This window comes from Chiloscyllium plagiosum, chromosome 45, assembly GCF_004010195.1.
Source record: "Chiloscyllium plagiosum isolate BGI_BamShark_2017 chromosome 45, ASM401019v2, whole genome shotgun sequence".
Taxonomy (NCBI): Eukaryota; Metazoa; Chordata; class Chondrichthyes; order Orectolobiformes; family Hemiscylliidae; genus Chiloscyllium; species Chiloscyllium plagiosum.
Genome location: NC_057754.1, coordinates 7,308,580 through 7,317,110, shown reverse-complemented (window position 1 = coordinate 7,317,110; position 8,531 = coordinate 7,308,580). Strand labels below are relative to the sequence as shown.

The 8,531-nt window shown below is 43.8% G+C and overlaps 1 long non-coding RNA gene across 1 annotated transcript in view; it reads left to right on the top strand.

The window, feature by feature from the left end:
• Window positions 1-181: 181 nt before the first annotated feature.
• The window catches only part of LOC122544040, a 14,846-nt gene continuing 6,496 nt past the window's right edge, over window positions 182-8,531 (top strand). Inside the window, exon 1 of the long non-coding RNA XR_006310233.1 lies at window positions 182-265. This is a non-coding gene — a long non-coding RNA (uncharacterized LOC122544040). The remainder of the gene's footprint in view (window positions 266-8,531) is intronic.

Below are 8,531 nucleotides of genomic sequence, written 5' to 3'. Positions count from 1 at the left end.
TGATGTCACTGGGGGCGGAAGTGGCTGTGGCGACGACCGAGACAGTGTTATTCCCGATAGCCGCAGGGGCCGCGAATCTGTCGGCGATGGTCTTCCTGGCGATCGTGGAGGTAGTTGTCTGGGCAGCGATCGCGGAGGCGGTTGTCTGGGCGGCGATCGCGGAGGCTGCGATGGGCGATGTAGCAGACGCGTGGTTAATGGCGCCAGAACGATTTCGGAGGCCGATGGAAGATTCTGGAACAGTTGAGGAACCCAGAGTGTGGGGGTAAGTACATGAAAGGTTTTGGTACTTACTGTCTTTAATTTCCGATATGGCTAGGAAGAACTGTTTATTTACTGTATGGATTCTTCTGTGGATGAAGAACAGTAGAGGTCCTTTGCAGGTCTGTGAGAGTGTAGTCCTGAGCTGGGGTAGGTCTAATTGCAGGGAATGTAGGTAGCGGCGCATGGCTGCAAGTATGGTGGTTAAGAGCTGAAAATGTGTTGCTGGAAAAACGCAGCAGGTCAGGCAGCATCCAAGGAGCAGGAGAATCGACGTTTCTGGCATGAGCCCTTCTACATTCCTGAAGGCCGATGAGGCCTCTTCTGGAGGACTGCGTTCAGTTCTGGGCACCCTGTTATAGGTAGGATATTATTAAGTTAGACAGAGTTCAGAAGAGCTTCATCAGGATGTTGCTGACAATGGAGGGTTTGAGTTACAAGGAGAGGCTAGATAAGCTTGGACTTTTCTCACTGGAGTGTAGGAAGTGACCTTACTGAGATTTTTAAAGTAATGAGCCATATAGAGTAAGGTGAATAGCAGTCATCTTTTCCTTTGGGTGAGTGATTTCAAGACTATGGGACATATTTTTAAGATGAGAGGAGAAAGATTTTAAAAAAGACACGAGAGGCAATTTTTTTACACAGAGAATGATTTTTATATGGAATGAACTTCCAGAGGAAGCGATGGATGCTGGTGCAGTTACAATGTTTAAAAGGCATTTAAATAATAACATGAATAAGAAATGTTTGAAGAGATACGGGCCAAGCGCAGGATGGTGAGGCGAGTTTAGTTTGGGACAATGCTGGTTCCTGATGAAGGGCTTATGCCTGAAGTGTCAATTCTCCTGCTGCTTGGATGCTGCCTGATCTGCTGTGCTTTACCAGCACCACACTCTCGACACTGATCTCCAGCATTTGCAGTCCTCACTTTCTCCTAGTTGGTTTTAACCTTACAGCGAAGCCTCTTCCAAGGATGCCTACCTTGAAGAAGCTGTCCTCTCTCTACAACGTTCTTAGTGAATCTTTGTCTCTCACCACTGCCCCCAGGTCATCTGCTCTGCCCTGAAGCTCTTCAGCCACGTCCTGAAGCAGACTTGCTACCACAGCCACATCTCCTTTCTCAGTGCCTGTCTACAGAATCGACTGATCCCGCGTAGACGCTAGACCACATTCAGTACCATTCCGGATGAAGGGCTTATGCCTGATTCTCCTGCTCCTCAGAAGCTGCCTGACCTGCTGTGCTTTCCAAGCACCACACACTCTACTCTGATCTCCAGCATCTGCCGTTCTCACTTTTTCCTATGGTCAGCATGGACTGGTTGGACTGAAGGGTCGGTTTCTGTGCTTTGTGACACTGAGTTTATCAGAGGTCATGGAGGGTTTTGTTGGCTGTGGAGAGGTTACACAGATAGTTTAGAGTTCAGGTCCTGGAGGCAGTCACAGAGATAAGGGAGGCATGCAGGTCCTGGAGGAGGTCACGCAGATAAGGGAGGGGTGCAGGTCCTGGGGGAGGTCACAGGGATAAGGGAGGGATGCAGGCCCTGGAGAAGGTCACAGAGATAAGGGAGGCATGCAGGTCCTGGAGGCAGTCACAGAGATAAGGGAGGCATGCAGGTCCTGGAGGATGGTACAGACATTGGTTGTGTTTGTACTTGCTGGAGGAAGATACAGAAATAGTTCAGAGTGCTGGGCCCGAAGGAGGTTACAGTTTTGGGGAAGGGCCGCTCAACCTGAAACATTAACCCTGATTTCACTCCACAGTTGCTGCCAGACCTGCTGAGCTTTTCCAGAAATTTCCATTTTTGTCTCAGGAAGTTGCAGAGATATGTTCAAGTGTAGGGGCCAGGAGGATACAGAGATATGGAAGAGTGTCAGGGCTGGAGAAATTTAGAGGTCAGGATGGGTGTCAGGACTACAGGAGGTTGTGAGGTTTGGAGGGGAGTATATGCTTGAGAAGGTTACAGAGGTAGGGAGAGGTGTAGGAGCTGGACAAATTTACAGAAATAGGGAGGGGAATAGGAAGTGGAGAATTTTAGAGATAGGTGTGTTTGCGCTAGAGAGATTACAGAGATATGAAGGGATGGTAACTGATGCAAATTCTCAGCTCCCTCACTAAACAGCTTCTCCCAGCCCTTGTTGATCACCAGTGAATGGTCAATAGTGATAAATACTGGGTACTACCAAGAGAAGACACAAAGGATCAAGGCAATTCCATCACTTCTCGTCCCACATACACCATACCATCTATGTCTGGAACTGCTTTGTGCAGTCTGGTATAATGATGCTGCTCCTTCAACAAGGTTATGTTGTCCTTGATTTTTTTTTTACAAGAGGAGACGTGAAAGCAGAGATTCCGGTATGACTTTAAATGTTTGAACTTTCCCTCAGAATCTTATCCTGCCTGTAAGAACCTTATTTGACTTTACCTTTTGTCAAGGGCTGTGATTATTGGATGTTGTAGAGATTGGAACAGCTTTATTCAGTTGTGATATCGTGTTGGGTGGGTTTTCAAATACGTTATTCTAAGTTCTATTTTCTCCTGTTCGTGTTTCATCCATGATGTTTAAATAAACTCTTTTTTTAAAGCTGAGTGGTTTGACCAGCTGTATCACTCCTGGAATATGCACTGTACATCTGCCTAAAAGAAAGTTAAGGTCTGGGGCCTACCTTCTTAATATGGTTTAAGGAGGTCTGGCCAGGTCCATAACACTGGAATATCAACACATTGTAGACTATGAAAAGTGAAGGTTTTGGTAACTCCCTGTTTGATCGCAGTGAGGCCCCTTGAACTGGACAGGTCAAAACTATGGCCTCACAGAACAGGTGTGACCCCACTGTGTACATCACAGAGAGAGATCAGACATCGCAATCATTTTGTAAACTGGCTTCGTCTGAGGCATGAGGCTGAATGAGTAAACACAGGGAAGGCAAGGTCACTGCACTGACCGTGTCTCTGTCTGATGTATCCAGGAGTGAATGTGATCAGACAGAAGATCAAAACTGCTTTACTTTTCAAATAATATGAAAGGACCATCAGCAAGGTGATCAGACAGTAGATGGTGAAGTTTGAAAGGTTCATCTAAAATCTTTCCTCATGCACTGACTGAGCTTTTGGGTGGAATGGGGAACAAAGAACAAAGAAAACTTACAGCCCAGGAACAAGTCTTTTAGCCCTTCAAGCCTGTGCTGATCTAAATCCAGTGTAAACCTATCATCCAATTCCTAAGGATCTGTATCCCTCTGCTCCCCACTTACTCATGCATCTGTCTAGGCACATCTTAAATGAATCTACCATGCCTGACTCTACTACCTCTGCTGGCAATGCATTCCAGGCAACCTACACCTTCTGTGTAAAGTACTTTCCGTGTGTGTCCTCCTTAAACATTTTTGCTCTCACCTTTTCGTTATTGAATGCCTCACCCTTGGAAAAAACTTATCTCTATCTATCCTGTCTATACCCTTCATGATTTTGTAGACCTCAGTCAGCTGCCCCCTCAATCTCCTTTTTTCTAATGAAAACAACCCTAACCTACTCAACCTCTCTTTATAGCTAGCACCTTCCACCAGACAACATCCTCGTAAACCTTCTCTGCACCCTCTCCAAAGCGTCCACATCCTTTGGTAATATGGCGACCAGAACTGTAAACAGTATTCTAAATGCAGCCGAACTAAAGTCTTGTACAATCACACCAGTCCAAAAAAGTAAAGAAATCAGTGGATGAACATGGAACATTTTGAATACACGAGTGAGAGTTGACAATCGAGAATTTAGAGGACAACGTGCCTGTGTTGGTTTTTGCAGTCACCAGATGTTCAGGGAATATTGAGATTTGTTGGGATATGCAAACCAGGAGGAAGTAAGAAATTTGGACCAAATAAATGCATAGAATTTATAATCCTGATATGGCACTGGAATACAAGCATGCCGAGGTAACAATGGAATGAATGTTTCACCAATCATGAGCTGAAGCAGGGATTTCGGAGCTGTTTTGCAGAAGGAAGCAATTCTTCATGATGGTGTAAATATCTTTTAGAATTTATCACATCCTTTATTATGCAGCTGTAATGGAAGCAGGGTTTATGTGGTGACTCAGTGTGTTTTGTATGCAAATCCTATCAGATTACATGATTAGGTTGGACCAGCAGTTAGAGGGTAAATGGAATTAACCGGAGCTAAGGGATGTGATGGATGGCAGTTGCAGGAAGAGAGATAAACTGAAGATCCAGCCAGGTTAGATTAGATTACATTACATTACAGTCTGGAAACAGGCTCTTCGGCCCAACATGTCCACACCGACCCGCCGAAGCGCAACCCACCCATACCCCTACATTTACCCCTTACCTAACACTACGGGCAATTTAGCATGGCCAATTCACCTGACCTGCACATCTTTGGACTGTGGGAGGAAACCGGAGCACCCGGAGGAAACCCACGCAGACACGGGGAGAACGTGCAAACTCCACACAGTCAGTCGCTTGAGGTTGATGGGGTTCCTCCAGGAAAGGTAGTAAACGGAGGCAGGTTTTGCAGAAGTCTCCTGTGGCTATCCCCATCTAAAGCAGGGATGCTGTTTTGGAAAAACTAGGGGGTGAGGGACTCTCGGGGGAATGTAGCACTGACAACCAGGTTTATGGTACCAAGACTGACTCTAATGTAACAAAGGATACGTCAGATTCCAAGCGATCGACTGTGATAGAGTATTCTCTACTCTGATGCACAGACAGACGTTTCTGTTGCCGGCAGTGAGATATCAGAACGGTATCTTGCCTCTTGGGTGCCAGGGTCAAGGATATCTCGGCGCAGAATGTTCTCAAAGGGGAGGAGGTTGTTGTACACATTGGATCCAAGGACATAGGAAAAGAAAAGGATAATGTTCTCAAGACAGAATACAGGAAGTTAGGCAGCAGCTTAAAATAATAGGTCCTCAAGGGTAGTAATATCTGTATTATTCCCAATTCTACAAGCTAGTGAGAGTAGGAATAGGAGGATAGATGACTACGTGGCTGAAGAGCTGGTGCAGGGGAGAAGAAGTCATTGGAATATCGTCTGGGTAGAAGTGACCTCTAAAAGAAGGATGGATTGCACCGGAATTGCTCGTGTCACCAGGCATAATCCAGGTATTACTACTCTTGAGGACATACTTTTTAAGGTCCTGCCTAATTTCCTGTTGGGGGATTTGCCAGAGCTGCTCAGAAGGATTTAAACTAAGAGGAAGGGGGAGTGGGACTCAAGGAGATAGTGAGAAAAAACATCACTTGGAGACTGGTGCAGTTGGGCAAAACAGCAAGTCAAACAGTTAAGGCAGGCACAAGTAAAGCAGAGGATGACGTAGGACTGATAAATAAAACTGCATTTATTACCATCAAAGAGGCCGGCAGGTAAGGCAGATGAACTCCGGGTGTGCTTGGGAGCATGAGACTGAAATATAGTGATTACAAAGACTAATGTCAAATATATAAATGCTGTTGATAATCAGGTTGGGGGAGGAGCAGGATGAAACGAGGAGCTATCTCCTTCATTAATGTCCTTTAGGGAAGGAAACCCACTGTTCTCACCCAGATCTGATTTATATGTGAGTCCAGATTCAAAGTAATGTAGCTCATTCCTGGGCATAAATGACCCCTAGGCAATAAAAGTTGGACAATAAATGTTAGCTTTGCATTACACAAACAATTATTATACATAACAACTGATTGATTTTAGACTCTTGTCAGCAAAAGCAAGTCGAATGGAACTTGATCTTCAGGGGAATAATGAATTTAATGTGCCCTTCTGAATGTGTGTGAAGGCTGTTTGAGGAGAGATGGACTCATCTTTAAAGGAAAGGTGTTGTTTCACAGATTCATCAGCAGTGTCTGGCTGCATCATCACCAGGTCCCAAATATCTAATGTTATGAAGATGTGGATACACCTTTAAGAGAGTTAAAAGCAGCAGAACTACCAGACAGCACTAAGTGTTCTCAATAAGGCAATGATGCATGTAACACTTGAGTAGTTCATTTCCTGGAGAGAAAGACAAATTCGAATCTGGCCAAACAGTTTAAATTATACCTGAAATATCAAACTCCAATCAAGTTTGAATTGAATATATTGACAATCTTAAAAGCCAATGACACATTCCGATGCTCTGGAGTATAAATCCGGGGAAAATTGAACAGTTGAGAGGAGAACTGCCACGGCCCAGCATGTAAACGGGCTGCTTGAAAATAGCTCTCTCTTAAAAGTACCTTTTCAATCAGTAAGCTGTGATGCAGAAATTCCTAACAAGGAGAAAAGAAGACATAGTAAGATCCAAAGACAAGGACCTACAGCTACTTGGTTTTGAGATAAGAAGTGTTGTCTTGTAAATCTTAATTGGGAGTTTTATTAGACTAGTATTATAGAAGGGAAGGTAAAAGATAGGTTAGAGAAATAAATTGTAAATAGTAGTCAGTTAATTATTCTCTGTTATACTTTAAGAAATAAAGTTGTTAATTTTTACTTTACGTTGTTCTTAGCCACTCTAATTTTTACAGATTACTACACGGGATAAATCTTTTCTGTGTTGCTGGTTTTAAATTAAGCAGGAGGGTTCACCCCATGTCATAACACTAAGAACAGAACAGTTCTTATCTTTTGCTGACTTTCTGCTGAACTCTGAGTTGCCTGGAGGATGGAAGCTCCTTATATGATAGAACAGACTGTCCTGCAGTTAATAATTATAACACTCCAGCAGAGACTGAATCCGTGATGCACACGTGAAGGGGTCAAACAGTAACAGACACAGATTCACACAGACACAGCAACATGTCATTAAACAACCAGAGAGATACACACTCTCACTGTTGCACAGACAATGTATACAGCCAGGTGCATATGTATATACACACACTCACAATCACACATTTACACACATATTCATACGGACACTTTCTCACATGTACACTCTCATACACACACACTCACTCACAGACAAACACCATGCACAAATGGATACACAAAGTAACAAACATTCACATGCACAATCACACTCATACACACAATAAGACACAATGACACAACCTCGAGAGTGTGGTGCTGGAAAAGCCCAGCAGGTCAGGCAGCATCCAAGGGGCAGGAGAATTGACATTTCAGGCATAAGCCTGATGAAGTCTGTGCTTCGCCAGTTCCACACTCTTGTTTCTGATCTCCAGCATCGGCAGTCCTCACTTCCTCCACAATCTACATGAATACAATGTTGACAATATAATGTCGACACGTAAGTTTGCTCGCTGAGCTGGAAGGCTCATTTTCAGATGTTTTGTCACCGTATTAGGTAACATTATCTGGTGAAGTGCTGATGTTATGTCCCACTTTCTATTTAGGCGTTTACGTTTCCTTGTGTTGGTGATGTCATTTTCCTGTATTGGTGACACCGTTTCATGTTTTTTTTCTCAAAGGGTGGTAGATGGGATCCAAATCAATGTGTTTGTTGTTAGAGTTCCAGTTGGAATGCCATGCTTCTTGGAATTCTCATGTGTGTCTGTATTTGGCTTGTCCTACGATGGATGTGTTGTCCCAGTCAAAGTGGCATCCTTACTCCTCTGTATGTAAGGATACTAGTGACAGTAGGTCATGTCTTTTTGTGGCTAGTTGATATACATGTATCCTGGTGCCTAGTTTTCTGCTGGTTTGTCCAATGTAGTGTTTGTTGCAGTTCTTGCAAGATATTTTGTAAATGACACACATAATGCTTGTTGTCTGTATAGGGGCTTTCAAGTTCATTAGCTGCTGTTTTAGTGTGTTGGTAGGTTTGTGGGTTACCATGATGCCAAGAGGTTTGAGTAGTTTGGCAGTCATTTCCAAGATGTCTTTGATGTAAGGAAGAGTGGAGAGGATTTCTGGGCATATTTTGTCTGCTTGTCTCCCCGACATCACTCTCCCGTACATCGTATACAGACAACAAGCAAAATGAACGTCATTTACAAATTACCTTGCAAGAAATGTAGCAAACAGTACATTGGACAAACAGACAGAAAACTAGGCGCCAAGATACATGAATATCGACTAGCCACAAAAAAAGCATGACCTATTATCACTAGTATCCTTACATACAGATGAGGAAGCATACCACTTTGATTGGGACAACACATCCATCCTTGAACAAGCCAAGCAGAGTCACACATGAGAATTCCTTTAAGCATGGCATTCCAACTGGAGCTATATCAAGCAAATCGATTTGGACCCCATCTATCACCCTCTGAGAAAAAGAACGTGAAATGACATCACCAACCTAAGGAAACCTAAACAC